General features: G+C 36.8%; 1 long non-coding RNA gene across 1 annotated transcript; it reads right to left on the bottom strand.

Annotated features, from left to right (window-relative positions):
• Nucleotides 1–377: 377 nt before the first annotated feature.
• Nucleotides 378–16,354, bottom strand: LOC114936630 (uncharacterized). The gene is made up of 4 exons (XR_014926232.1): nucleotides 16,253–16,354; nucleotides 15,961–16,067; nucleotides 15,669–15,775; nucleotides 378–490 (listed from the first exon to the last, which is right to left on the bottom strand). It is a non-coding gene; the product is annotated as an uncharacterized LOC114936630 (long non-coding RNA).

Here is a 16,354-nt window from a genome sequence, read left to right as displayed (position 1 = left end):
CGCCGCGAGCAATTTGTGTGCTCGTTTTTAGTTTGTATAAATACGTAAAACGAGCCGACGAGAAAGGGGAAAGAAAGGAAGAAAGAGAGAGACTGTTTCGTGACGGAGCAGGCGGTATGGTTTGTTGAAAAAGAGAAGGAAGAAAAAGAGGGAAATGACCGCGCGCGCCCCGAAGCGCAGCGTCTCTCTCACGACTTTTGTACACTTTTGCGCTCCATTTTGCGTCCCCGGGCTAATGACACGGTGGGACATTGGAAGAGGCTATATATGCGTGTAACGATGGATACGAGCCGGCTTGATGTGCACGACGTCGCCGTCGAGGACGATGCGTGTGCATGCAAATTTTTCTGTGTCAACAAGCCGAGACTTACCTCGCTCCGTCCCACGAGAAGAAGAAGTCGTCATCCCGACTTGGAACTCTCGCGCGCGCACGCACGCACACACACTCGTTAAGTCCTCGAGGAAGTCCGGTCGGTGGTTCGTTCCTCCCCTGCAATTTTAATAACCACATCCTTCAGCCATTGGATAAGATGGCGAGTCAAGATCGAAGGCGCGACCCTTCTCGTTTCTTTTTCTGATCCTTCTACGTATAAAGGTTACTCGTTACTCAAGATGATACAGAGATGCGTATTTTTTTTTTTTTTTTTTGCCGCGTTACACGTTACATCACACGTCTGAACTTCGCGACGCGACGGTGTGTGATCGATGACAAATTACGTTTCATCGATAATTAACGTCGTGTAGAGACGAGGGATTGGTTCGTCTCGCGTTATATCTTTATGTCACGTATAAGGTGCACGAAATAAAATTCAAACGTGCAACGTATGTTTCAAGGACTGGAATGATGTAAATTGTATTTACGCGATCGAGGGACAGCATTTACGTGAGCTCGTGTTAAACCACGATGTGTTGTTTCCCGTTTAATTAAGTAGTTACAAAACACAAAGTGGTACTTATTAAAGAGATCCGTTGATGTGAGACAATGTGCGTTTCAAGACTTATTGTCAGTGGTATATAATAATCGATAATATTATATTGTTCGATACTAAATTGATGATTACGACCTAGTGCAATTATCGACTAATTACATAATCATTGGGAATGATTTATTAAGTTCATATATATTCGATTTTCTCTGCTATCATAAATACGATAAAATATTTATCATCATTATTTCAAAATATTCTGAAATTAGTTTATCTCTATTTATACTTAAAATCCTGCAATATTTAGTGCAAATTAAATTTAGTTCTTTCTAATTAGAATTCTCTGTTAAACTATAGCTAAAAAATTAGTTATACCATAGCTAAAATTTAAGCATGATAATTAAGTTTGAAGTAATGTATAGGGGCAGCTCAAATTTAGCTATAGTAGCTAATTGTTTTCGTGTATATTTTTCACTCATAGATTTATGTTCTCAAATTTGAACGGCCAATTCATTCAGATTGCGATGTGTATCAAATTAGGTTTAGTCACGCGTAATAAAGTGTCGCTTAATATCGGTGTAGGTAAGTATATGAAGGAAGAAGGCCTGATGGATTTTCTCGTTTCAATATAACTCTTTGATAGCTGCCTAATTGCCGCCTTGTTTCGATCCCACTCGTATGACAGAAATTGCGGAATGAGTCGGCGGTTTGCGCGCAGCTGTTACACGTCAACGTCGATAACGTGATTGAATTTTCCTGTCTGTACTACGTAATATCCCCCCGTGATGTAATTATGAAAACGTTACGGCTCTGAAACGGATACGACGGCAGCAAACTTTTGTATCAGAATAAGGACCGCTTCGATGGCCTTATTTGCAATAGAATATACCGTTAATAAGAGTAAAAGTCTCGAAGTGCACATAAAAAACCATATTTATATGATGCGCGAATATTGGTTATTTAATCGAAAAATTCAATTGGAAATTAATCTAGATGTACAGAGTACATAATTAATTTTTTTATTCTTTTTATTACTTATTTATGAACCTCGATTAATCTAAAAGGTCGCTAAAGCGAATAATATAGATTTTACGAAGACAGATCTGACAGATATTATTATGTCCAAGAGTTTAATGCGAGTTTACGTGAATTGCGATTGTTCTAAAAAAAAAAGTTCTCTCTTACTAAAGAAAATTTCTACTCTTATAACTTCAATTGTAATAGTGGAACAGACGATGCTATATAAATAGTAAAAGTTTATACGTTTCCAGTTACTGAATATAAATTTTTTACAATTATACGCTAGAACTGTTACATGGGGGGAGGGGGAGAAGAAAATTTGTATTCCTCACAGCCACGTAGTTAATGCAATCGATAAGATAGTGCAGGATTGCATACGAAATCACATGAATCAATTTCTTGCAATTTACAAGTTATGATACGAATCTCGAAATAACGTATTCTGACAAAAATTATAGCAATCGGAAGAGCAGTCAGTAATTGTAATTATTCTCCAACTATATACCCATTCAATTAACTACGTCATTATAACATTAACGAAACCAGGTCTGAAAGTCGAAATAATAAGCTGTAAAAATGGTGTTGATATCTTTATGCATTTTGATTATAATTATAGATTAATTAAGGAACTTAATAATTAAATGCTAATAAGATTTCATAACAAATGAAGAAACATCGACATAGCTTTTTAGTTCTTATCGTTTTATCTATTGTCGAGTCCTTCTATATAGATTCAATTAAATTTCTATACATAGAAATTAAATTTTATAATAATTCGAGATTTATATATCGATATACGTTCATCATTCACTTAAATGATTCATTGCTAAGCGTGTCTATTTAATTTTTATCTTATGTTTACATCTAATCTTTAATAATCAAAGAAATAAATTTATATTTCTTTATATATTCACGGAAAAAAAAATTAGCTATATACCATAGCTAAATTTTAGCTTAAACTATGGCTAAAAAATATTAGTTACCATAGCTAAAATTTAGGCACGATAACTAAATTTCAGGTTGTAATATATGGACAGCTAAAATTTAGCTATGGTAGCTAATTCTTTTTTTCCGTTTATATTATATAATATATTATATTTTATATATAGTATATAATATTATAATATATTTAATAAATAAAATTAAATGTTATATAAATAAGTAATAAAAAAACTCAGATTCAAATGGTTTGCGTTTAATATAATGAGAATATGCATATCGCATATAAAATATCCTTCGATATAGTATTCTTGCTAAATACCTAGAACTTCGCTATTGAAATTTTTTGACGTCGACAAAATGAGAAAAGCGAACATACTCGAATCGAAATGAAATCGACAGGATACGGAAGTAGCCAACTACTGCGTAAGCATCTGAATCACATACTTAGCCTATTGCACATTAGCCGTTGATGTCTCTTATCTTATTACGTAGTAATTGTTGAATAACATAGCGAATAATATGGCCGCGTGTGCGCGAGGAAACTACTTTATTTCCTGCGCCAACTTTTTTAACATCCCCGAGCAAATTTCATATTATTAAAAAGGCGGTTTCTCTATTTGCGTGCCTCTCTCTCTCTCTCTTTCTCTTTCCTTTTTCCCCTTGTTTTTTTTCTACTTTTCTCCCTCGTTTTTCCTCGATCGAGTTGTTCCGAACTTTCCTCCGTCGCGACCTTTAATCGCGCGTCTTCCATCGAGTTGTGCTCGTCGTTAGCTTCGTAGTTGAAAACTAATTATGGTGTACGGAGAACCATCCGCCATTGGCTGGTATTCCCGATGAAATTGCCATGTCTGCGCGTCCCTCGGCCATCAATAATTCGTACACGATTTAATCGATGGAGCGAACATTAGCCGTGCATTGTCGTTCGTTCCTTCGTTTTACCAGTAAACCGCTGCGCGCGGTTTTTATTGGATATTGCATAGACAGTGTCTTCTTTCATCGCTTGATTTAAATGCCACGCTTTTAGGTTTTAGTAAAAAGGAGTCAATTATATATGTTGCGAAATATATTCGTAATAAATCATTTTTAATGTGCATCCTAGTTTCAACGTGATGCAATTTATTGATTAGCATCCGTGTATAGTAAATCAATGATTCGTCTAACAATGGGAAGAATGTTGCGATATGGATGAAATTAAAATTAAATCAACCTGTCTGAAGAAGCATCTATTGCAGAGTACCGAGATAAAAATACATTCATGATACATTTTAAATGTGCATCCTAGTTTCAACATGATGCAACTTATTGATCCGTGTATAGTAAATCAATAATTCGTCTAACAATGGGAAACATGTTGCGATATAAAATTAAAATTATATCAACCTGTTTGAAGAAGCATCTATTGCAGAGTAGCGACTTTGTACCGAGATAAAAGTACATTCATAATACATTTTAAATGTGCTAATTTCAACGTGATGCATTTTAAATGTCCTAGTTTCAACGTGATGCAATTTATTGATCCGTGTATAGTAAATCAATAATTCGTCTAACAATGGGAAAAATGTTGCGATATGAATGAAATTAAAATTAAATCAACCTGTCTGAAGAAGCATCTTCTATCGTGGAGTAGCAATTTTGTGCCAAGATGAAAAATACATTCGTAATACATTTTAAATGTGCATCTTAGTTTCAACGTGATGCAATTTATTGATTAGCATCCGTGTATAGTAAATCAATGATTCGTCTAACAATGGGAAGAATGTTACGATATGGATGAAATTAAAATTAAATCAACCTGTCTGAAGAAGCATCTATTGCAGAGTACCGAGATAAAAATACATTCATAATATATTTTAAATGTGCATCCTAGTTTCAACGTGATGCAATTTATTGATTAGCATCCGTGTATAGTAAATCAATGATTCGTCTAACAATGGGAAGAATGTTGCGATATGGATGAAATTAAAATTAAATCAACCTGTCTGAAGAAGCATCTATTGCAGAGTACCGAGATAAAAATACATTCATAATATATTTTAAATGTGCATCCTAGTTTCAATGTGATGCAATTTATTGATCCGTGTATAAATCAAAAATTCGTCTAACAACGAGAAAAATGTTGCGATATGAATAAAATTAAAATTAAATCAACCTGTCTGAAGAAGCATCTTCTATCGTGGAGTAGCAATTTTGTGCCAAGATGAAAAATACATTCGTAATACATTTTAAATATGCATCCTAGTTTCAAGGTGATGCAATTTATTGATTAGCATCCGTGTATAGTAAATCAATCATTCGTCTAACAATAAGAAAAATGTACGTAATTGTTTTCAGTCGCTAGTCAGTAAATAGAAATAATGAAATAATCGACCAAACTAGCCAAGACTCGAATCGACGAAACGTCGTGAAGATTAATAAATTCAATTCTTCCCTAGTTTGATCGATTATTTAATTATTCCTAATGAGAAAAATGTTGCGATACTGATTGAAATTAAAATTACGGAAATCAACCTGTCTGAAGAAGCATCTTCTATCGCGGAGTAGCGACTTTATGCCGAGATGAGCGACCGAGATGGTGGGATAGGAAGTTCCTCGTTCATCAGAAGGTTTGTCGGATGATCAATTGGATATTGCTGGCCAGTCGCTCTCTCTTCTCACTTTCTCTCTTTCTTTCTCTCACTTCCTCTCGCCTTCTTCACCCCCCGGCCCATTAGCCCCGAGACGCGGGATCGGATAATTAGCGAAGCATTCGCCCGATTCTTGCCTCCTTCTTCCTCCATCCTCTTCTTCCTTCCTGCGCGGCGAGGAGAGTCCTTAATAATTGTAACTGGACACGGAGCCAGCAGCTTCACCTACAGCGTAGAGCTCGTCTCCTCTCGCTCTCTCGCATCCTATTCCTTATACCTCATCCGCATCTCCACGCGCATCTCCTCTCTCGTTTCCCCTTTATCCCCCTATTCTCTCTCTCTCCTTCCCACCTGCGCTGTCTTTCCGAGCGCGCTGCCCACTTTACAATACACTTTGTCCATCTGCCTTTTAAGGAGTGAAAAAAATGAAAAAAGGGGGCGTGGCCAGGGAGATCAAAGGGTGCCGCCGCCGGTGCCTCCACCACCCAGCGCCAACGTGTGCAGGTAAGAGAGGCGCGCAGCGAGCGAGAGAGAGAGAGAGGATCATAGAGACGAGACACACAACAGCGCAACATCGTGCCACACATCGCATCGCATCGCGCGTACGATGGTATGCACGCCCACGCTAAGCTCGCCGCGAGCGAGCGGCGCGAGTTACTAAGGCCCCGCGTGTGCTAACCACGCTAACGCTTTACGATATACCAGCCCGACTGTGGATATACTGGCTACCACGTGTAATATTCGCTCGTCCGATTCTTTCGTCCTGTCCTCCCCCCGCTATGTGTCAAACGTGAAAGATTATTCCGCGAAAAGTAACGAAGGATATATATAGAAATGGAAGAGGGAGAGATCGAAAAAATGTAGCATACAATAGTAGTATACTTTAACATCCTAGCACTTTTGTTATGCGCAATTATTCTAAAGTTCTGTCATTTCTATTTATACAGGGTGGTCTGACATAATAAAGTGTCACGCCGAAAGTTGATCTCGTTATTTGGAGACGATTTTCTGCGTGTTCCTAATTTTTGGCATCTATAACTAAACCTTAGATTTAAATATTATTCAAGTAAACTCTACTTGAAATTAATTAGAGAGGCTTAGTTTGCGAAAAACCCTTTATTTTCAATCGCAAACTATCGATGCCTCGATATTTTTGTCGAGGAAAAATTGTCTCGAAATAACACTTTATGTCAGACATGCTGCATACAATAATAGTATACTTTAACATCCTAGCACTTTTGTTATGCGCAATTATTCTAAAGTTCTGTCATTTCTATTTATACAGGATGGTCTGACATAATAAAGTGTCACGCCGAAAGTTGATCTCGTTATTTGGAGACGATTTTCTGCGTGTTCCCAATTTTTGGCATCTATAACTAAACCTTAGATTTAAATATTATTCAAGTAAATTCTACTTGAAATTAATTAGAGGCTTAGTTTGCGAAAAACCCTTTATTTTCAATCGCAAATTATCGATGCCTCGATATTTTTGTCGAGGAAAAATTGTCTCCAAATAACACTTTATGTCAGTTATACATGCTGTATAAAATAAAATTTTTTTTATCCGCGAAATACACACCTTTCTGACCAATTACATTCCATATGTATTACCTATATATATATATATATATACACATTTATTTTAAAAAAGATAAAATATATATCTTCGCAGGAATTATAATATATACATATAATTTCGTTAAAAGTTAAAACGTAGGCATTTATCTGAAGAGGGAATTTCTGAAGGATTTACAAGGATTATTTACGTGGATGTGGTCTCGATAGCTTGCGTAGGCATCGATATTTGCGTACTTGTGTATGCGTGCTCTCATTTATGTACCTGGGGCACGGGCTTGCTACGTTCGATACTAGCCTGTCAAGCTGACACGCTTAACGAAGATAAGTGAGAACGGTGAGAAAGGAAGTGCCTCGTTTATCTGGAAGGTTTCTCGAATAACATATTCGATGCTGCGTGTTGCCTCCATAATGATCATAATAATATTTGCCGCTACTGTAACGCCAGTAAGTATCCTTCATTATCGGCCTTTTCGCCTTTACCTCGGGCCCGGTTCTTCCTTCCGTTTTTAAGTCGTTTCGCGCGCCGTAAATAAAATTCGAGTTACAAATTACGGAATTATTTTTATAAATCTCTCTCTCTCTCTCTCTTTGCCGGGGCAAGAAATTTCCGCGGAAACGGTATGAATAAAACGAGCGAAGAAAATTAATAATGCCTTAAGGATATATAAATTAGAGACACGAGCATTGAATTGCATCGAATGCGCGGTAATCAACGCGAACAATACGAACATTGTGTATGCTTCATCTTGTACGGAGACACGAAAGAAAACCGGCCTTAGTGGTCGAATCTCCACGGAGAAATACCATTCAGAAGTTATAGTAATAACAGTGGCTTTTACACGCAAGAATACGTCCAAGGTTCCTGAGGCTGACCAACGTGGTTTGGCAAAATTTTGATTTGACGATGGCAGGATGGCGATGATTTCACAAAAGTGCCGTATATGCGCGGTTAAAGCAAAAAGGCTTTTGGGTAAGGGAGACAAAAAAACGCGCACATATGCGTCTTTGTCGATATTTGAAGATTTTTAAATAGCGCAGTAAATATAAACCACAACTTAGCAATAATATATGCATATTGGTGGATGTTTTTAGCTCCAAGATATAACTTATACAATTTTGCAAAATTAGCATTCGATTTAATTTGTTTGTTTTATGTTTTATCCACTAATTGTAAATATAACAATTTTTCTTTTTTTTTCATAAAGAGATTTATTTAACTCCCACTATTAATAAAATAAAAAAGCAGATATTTAAAAAATAATTTCTGCGAAAATTGATAGAAATTACAAAATCTTCATCATCGATACAATTAATGTTTCTGGTCCACAGGGGGGAGAAATTATAATTTAATTCTTGTTTACCTCTCTCGAATGCGACATTTTTGTCGTTAAATGTAAATGCAAAAATCCAAAATTCGGAGTACGCGACTACTTGCAAATTGATACGGCGCAGCGAAATAATCTTGTTTCGCGTCGTTCCCCAAATTGGGCACTTTAATTGATAGACGCGTAAATACGTAGTATGAGTAATGAAGTTGGCGTTGGTGGTCGAACGACCCGCTAATGAATTCCGGACGCTGTTTGCCGGCTATTTATTCGAAGCATCGAATATACTACATCCCGAGTAATTGGTTAATAAAACCCCGGAAGGCCGCGCTCTTTTCGGCGTGATTAATTGTGCCCTCGAGCTGTTCTGTTCTTATTTTGAGACACACGGACAACAGTCTCCTTGCGTATCTCGACACTCGGCTGCTTTCCCTTCCTTGAGCAAACGGCGTATCATTTATCAACTGCAATATTGATTTATAAACCTCACCTGGATCTTATAAAAATAAGAAAGTATAATTGCCAGATAAATGAGAATTTAAATAGCGCAAGAAGATTACGTTTCATTAAGATATTAAGATATTATGAATTTATAAAAGGCTATTGGGGAATTTAAAATATCTTCATCTGGCTGTTCATATTGTGAAAAAACAGCGATCTATCTTGTGTAATTTAGTATTAAATTGCGTCAAGTATTTATTAAAACAATTAAAATTATTTAGAAAGAAGCTATTGTTTAGAGTCTCTCTAGCATCGCACACAAAATTGCTTACTAAATTCGCTTTTTGAAGATGTAATTAATCTAGTAAGAAAATTTTCCTTAACTCTTTATATTATTCTAGGTATATATTTAAGTACATATATTTAATAATGTACATGTAGGAAGAGTGGATCTAAAATTTCCAAATAACAATTCCGGTATCGCGAGAAACGAGCTCTAAACACGTTGTTACGGTGTTACTTAATACAACTTTTATGCATCCGTAAAGGGAGACACGCCCGCGCATTCGGTCTGAGACGAGTCATCATCTGTCTACGGGCACTCAACGCCGAGAATCGAATTTTATATGGAGATTGCCGTTGTTCCCAGGAGCACTAAAGAGAGTTAAGTGTCTCTTAAAATGGCTGTCGTTTGCTCGTAAGAGGGGTAGCTTCCTTTTCTGCGTCAGAACCGTCCGTCTCTCTCCTTCTTTCTCCCGCGCCTGGTATTATTATTACAAAGAGGAGTCCGCGGCATAAATAAATCGTAAATCACGCGCCGTCATAAATGTCAAAAACCTTCGAGACAGTTCAGAACGCGCGATCACCGCACAATGGCGATGCAATTTTGCAATTTTAACGCTTATAACCCCCCACCTTCTTCGCGTTTCTGCCGCAGTCGCGGACGAGATGCGGCTAAAAAACGATATTTTTTTTTGCGACGTATACAGAATGTCAGTGTGACTCGCACTGTGACGGCACTTGACTGTCGTAATAATGATAAACCGAGGCTCACTGTTCTGTCAAAATATCCTGCTAACTTGTTAACGTAATCGCGAATTGTCTTTTTTTGTCAATTTTATTTTAAGAGGTAGAGATCGAGTTTCTCGTTAATTGCAGATGATATAATTTTTTAAATAAAAATAGGAACTTATATGCATCTATTAATAAAATTGTCAATGTGTACTTTGCAAATGAAACGAATATGGAATATTCGTTGCGCGTGTGTAATGAACGGAAAGAAAAAAAAGAGAATATTCTCCGAGTATATGTACTAATTGTAAGTATCAACCCCTCGTTGGTTTATGCCAAACATTTAATTTGCAGCGTGCATACGTTCGCCTATCTACCCCAGACATCGCATCCAAGCCTTCGTTGGATAACGAGACTACGAGTTGCGAGTTGTTAGCAACGGAGTTTAATTGCCTACTGTGCGTTTCTTCTCGTTGGAGTTCGTTCGAAACAACGTTTAGGGGGTTTTTCACTAAATTTGCATAAATTTCGTGGAAGCGCCAAAACGCGATAACAATGATTCACCGGAAATATCAGACTGCTTGATGAGCGATATATAGATATTTCTAAAATATAATAGGAGGCTATTTTTATATCTTATAATAGGAGTGTCTATAATTTTTCAAACAATCTATATATATCAGAGTAATCTATTTTTTTTGCAGCCATCTAAATGGAAAGCTCTCTTTAAAATTTCTTATAAGTATGTATGTATACATATATTCTTACATCATATTTTTTCCATTTAAGACTTCAAGATAATAATTTATATTCTTATATAGTATTTTTTTCCATTGAAGACTTTAAGATAATAATTTTACATATATGTTGATCTCATCGACTACAAACAGGCAAACTTATATATTGAGACAGCATATTTTTATTTTGTTGAGCAATGCACAATGATAAATTAATTAGTATAAAAAGGGAAAGAAAATATCCGTCTATAACTTTGAAATATCAATGGCGATCTTTTTGAAGGAATTACTTCTTTATTATACGTTACAACTGTGCCAGCCACCTGTTTACTCCTTTTTCTACCTCTCGCTCCGAATTAACGTTACTTTAGGAACGGCGGCCGAAACGAAAGATCTCGGGGAACTCAACTGGTGATCCATCCGTCGAAAATAAGGGGGAAGAATCTATATCCGCGCCTTTATTAAGACACCTGACAGACGCAGCTGATCATTGTCCAATGAAAACCTTGAAAGAGAAACGAGAATACGACCGCAAGAGCATTGGATGCTCCCTCGACAGCCAATGGCGAAAATCGCCACAAAAATACCGCCTGTTCGATCGATCGTTCATTGCGAACAAAAAAAATGAATCGAATATTTCACGAAACTCAAAAATAAAAATTTAAAAATTAAGAAAAATTGCAATTTTTACAAAATATAAAAACATTGTGAATTTTTTATTGAGCGTAATTATTTTTTTCCTCACCAAAGAGATATTGTGAGGAAAGATAGCTATTTATAATTTATTATATGACGCTCAAAATTCATTAATATAAAATAATTATCTAAATCTTCCCTTTTTTTTTATCAACACTTTGTTTCAATTAAAATAAAATTTTGATAAAGCATTATTAATATTGAATGAAAAAATGCATTATCTATGTATATGAATGAAAAGAATTTTTATAAAAAAATTCTGACGCGACAATGGACGACGAATTGATCAATGAAGTTATACGATCGTTTTATTTTGCATCTTCTCTTTTTTTTCCTTCGTGCAATAAAGAGGCACGTATACAATACGTGCATGTCGAGCACGTTGGACGAGACGATTGGGCGCAATGTACACGAAGCACGACTGTGGCGAATGAACGTAGCGAGTTCCCGAAGGAGCTACGCTCCGCTGCGCGACATAACGACTCGCTAAGTACGTACTTGTAGGCGGTTATTTTTCCACTGATATCAGAAGAAGAGGGACCGCCTTGTATTTTTTCGCCATCTTTGATACGAGTGCACACGAGGGTGCTCTCTTTCGCATATACACGACTATCCGTAAGCTGGCACGCAATTAGGACCTCTCGCTCTCTCCGCGTCGCGTCTTTACTTTTTCCCTCCACGCACCCGACAAAATTGATCTACTTAAATTATTACGTTTACAACCACGACGATCAAGATAGAGAAACAAAGAATGATATAATAACGCTAAAGCGAAGTTAGACCTCATTCTACGCTATGTTTTTCGTAAATGTTCGTGAGGGTTAAAGTTGGAGAACAGGAAAAAATATTTTTTATTAATTTGTTGTGGAAACTGTGAAAATTTTATGACAAAGTGATTTTTTATTGGTAAAACACATTTAGACATATGATATTATTATCGTAATATATATTTTTAATTTTGATAATTTTTTTATAAATTATTTATAAATTATTTACAAAGAGAAAGCTTTCCACAATAAATTACACATTCAGATATGAAAGAAATATTGCAAAGTACCTTGCATTAATCTTATGTAAAAATGGATTTCGATTAAATCAGCTGGTTTTTCTATATGTTGTAACTTATGATCTACTCAATCAAAAATGTAATAGGGCAAAGCTAAATAATAGAATTTCTGATTTACAGACAATTAAATACGAAGAACTCGAGCTTTGCGAATTGTTTGACTGGCTGTAACTCAGTAATTGTTCATTTATCTTTGCAGCTATTTCATCTTTGAACTGGTCAATAAGTTACAACATCTGAAAAAATCAGCTGATTTTAACCGAAATTCAATTTTACATATGTAAGATTAATATGGGATTTATTGTAAAATATTATTAGTAAGATAATTGTACAATATTTTTAGTTGAAATATTTCTATATCAAATATCATACAATTATAGTCCTTCATTAGATATCTTTGAAATCTTAGAACATTAAAATTGTTTAAGTATTTTTTATAACCGCAAGATTTATGTCATAAGAATGTATAACAACTATAAGTCCAATTTATAATTGTTGCATCAGAGTGCAATAGATACATCGATATTAGAATTTATTTTAAATAATTAGAATTTATTATTTGAGGGATTGAAAAAAACAATGGTAAGATTTTTTCACTCAATCGTTGAAAAATTATTAACTTCTTCAACTCCTTACATAATAAATTCTAACATCGACATATCTATTTACCTGATGCAATGAACCACAAATGGACCTAGGTGTTAGACACATTTACGACACCCTGTGGTTTATCAAACTGTAAAGTTGAACGGCCATAGTAGTCTGACCTAATATCCCATATCGTCATTCGTCAATTCCTCTAAGACGTATCAGGCGAATAGCGGAATGTATAATAATTCGTTTCCAGAGACAATTGAATTTTCGCAACTATCGCATCGGCATCGCGTGGCTCCGAGCTCTGCCACGCCACGCCGACGAGATTCCTCATCCGGCTCGGCCGTCAGCTCTCCCGGCTCTTTCAGAGATGTAAAAGCTTGGCTCTGGCGCGGCGTCAAACGCTCATTATTAATACGCAAGGCGATGCTTGTGCCAAAGCGGCGGCAAGCATTCACGTGTTTTTCCTCGGGGCGCCCGGCAGGGATGAAACTCTGCGAGCGAGGGAAGGCGTAGGAGATGGAGAACAAGAGAGAAAGAGAGAGGAGAACGAAGGGTGGAGTACAGTATCGAAAGCACCTGCCGTCTCTAAATCTCGCTACTTAAGACCGCTAAGTGTCACGGCCGTGAAGAGGGGCCTCTTGCCGTTGCATTTAATTGGCTAGCCTCATATATGCTATTTCTAGCGAGCAGAATTGTTAGCCTATTAGCAGCGGTAAAACCAGCGAGACCGGCTCGATTTCGCGGAAATATATCCAACGTGTACCACCTGAACGGCAAATCGAGTGCTACCATCAAAAGATTAAACGCGCGCGTAAATTAGATGCGAATTTAACCGCTCGGTCACTCGGGATGTGAGCGGACAGAGAGAAATCTATGAAACTGCGCGTAGGCTGCTTTCAAATAGCTGTTGCAAAAATATATCTAATGCGAGTGCTTCATAGTCTAGTCACTTTTAAATGTGGCCTTTTGATCCTTCATTTAAATTAATACACAGAGAGAATTTTCTCTTGGAATTTATTACCCTAAAAATCATGGTAATCGTGGGACAATATGGTATTGAACAAAATTTATAAGAGTTTCTTTGATTAATGTTTATCACAATAAGATAGAAAATGTTCGATTAATTTTACTAATGTACATAGTAAAAATTACTATGTATTTACCCTGAAAATCATGGTAATCGTGAGACAATATGATATTGAAAGAATTTTATAAGAGTTGCTCTGATTAAATATTTCTCACAATAAAAAATATTAATTAGAAATTTTATAATTCTCCCTGTACCATATTGTCCCACGATACCATAATTTTCAGGGTAAATTCTAAGAGAAAATTTTCTCCGTGTACACGTCCTGATTTCTATATAAAACAAATGTAATTTGAAATTTTATTGAAATTTAAAGACGATCGTATTTTTTAAATCTTAAATGTGGAACATGGATATTCAATTATTTATTTAGTTATACAAATAATTTCAGTTAATTATATTTATCTCTGTCACGAAGAGATCTTTTGTGTCGCTTTTACCTGTTACGTCTAATGATTATTTGATTTAATACAACGCTCCTGGCAAAAACTTCTTTGAACGAATGCCAGGTAATAAATAAATTGCAGCATGATTCTCTTGAGGCTCTCGCATGTTTACAGCATGATTGAACAAACTTGCTTTCCCGTAATTTTTACGTATTCCCTCGGCATTTCACACGCACGAAACTGTATCGCGTTAAGTAACCAGGCGGTTGTTAATAGTCGGCAACTAACCGAAGTGTAGAGGCGTCGTGACACATGGCGCAAAACGCTGCCAAATTCCAAGTAACAAATGCGTCACGGTTGCCCAATCCATCCGACAGGTGCACGTAAATTAATAAGCCGCCTAACTTACGACACGCTGCATATAAATTGGATGATATCACGGGGAGGAAAAAAAAAAGAAGAGAAAGAAGAAATGTCTTGTCTCCCTCCCGCGTGACATTCTTATTAGGGGAGGAACGTATCGAGAAGTCGCTTTTGAACGGAGTTATCTCGCCTCTTCCCCGAATCTCCGAATTTGCGATTCCACAAAATCCACGAATCGATTGGACATAGCTTAATTTAATAAGCAGCGCGGACTTTACGAGCCGATTCAGCGGCCGCAGCAGCCAGTAGCAGCAGCAGTTGCAGCCGAGATTTAAAAGCCGCTTTGCAACCACCCTCCCTCCCACCCATTCGCGTTCCACCGCAACTCTTTCTCGTTTCGTCTGTCTGCTGCACGGTCCATGGACAGCATCGTTCTCGGCGCAAGCCGGCCGGCTTAATGTTGTTTTAATTAAGTAGGCGGTTAGCCGGAAAGAATGTGGAGAGTCGGTACTTTCGGTCTCGTCGACTTCTTCTACCCCTACCTTCTCTCTCTATTTCGAGAGGTGCCGCGTAACTCAAGTCGCATGTGTTCTTCGTATGTTCAGACGCGATGGACGATTTCGCTTGACTAATCGCCGTCTTTTTAATCCCCTCTACGACGCGAAGGGAAAGGAAGACGTCGTGTTCTCCGTGTAAAATGTTCTCGTGTTTATCTACGACAGGCTTGGATCAACCGTCGTGCGCGACGGTTCACGGTAGCAACAATGTTTGATGAACCATGGCACACAGAGACAAGAGGGTCGGCGAGTGCCAGAAATGAATTGTCATTTGATTTAAAATTATCGAGACGGAATTAATGGCTCGTTTACCTGGTTTCGAGATTATCTTCAACTTGAGATCTCCTGCCTTCCAAAACGTTATCCTCGCTCTTCGAATTGCTTCTTTCACGATTTTGCATATCGACCGCATAAAACCACTGTAAAAAGGAGAATCAAAAATTATTAAAAATTTTATTTAACAAATACGACGATATTTGTAGCCTCTTCTATGTCAATTTTAATTTCTAATTGATATAGCACAGAGACAAGAGAGTCGGCGAGCGCCAGAAATAAATTGTCATTTGATTTAAAATAATCGAGACAGAATTGATGGCTCGTTTACCTGGTTTCGAGATTATCTTCAACTTGAAATGTCCTGCCTTCCAAAACGTTATCCTCGCTCTTCGAATTGCTTCTTTCACGATTTTGCATATCGACCGCATAAAACCACTGTAAAAAGGAGAATCAAAAATTATTAAAAATTTTATTTAACAAATACGACAATATTTGTAGCCTCTTTTATGTCAATTTTAATTTCTAATTGATATAGCACAGAGACAAGAGGGTCGGCGAGTGCCAGAAATAAATTGTCATTTGATTTAAAATTATCGAGACAGAATTGATGGCTCGTTTACCTGGTTTCGAGATTATCTTCAACTTGAGATCTCCAGCCTTTCAAAACGTTATCCTCGCTCTTCGAATTGCTTCTTTCACGATTTTGCATATCGACCGCATAA

The sequence above is a fragment of the Nylanderia fulva genome, unplaced genomic scaffold, assembly GCF_048542155.1.
Source record: "Nylanderia fulva isolate GAGA-0341 unplaced genomic scaffold, ASM4854215v1 Scaffold8, whole genome shotgun sequence".
Classification (NCBI taxonomy): Eukaryota; Metazoa; Arthropoda; class Insecta; order Hymenoptera; family Formicidae; genus Nylanderia; species Nylanderia fulva.
The sequence above is the reverse complement of the archived record's forward strand: the minus strand, read 5'-3'. Positions and strand labels throughout refer to the sequence as shown.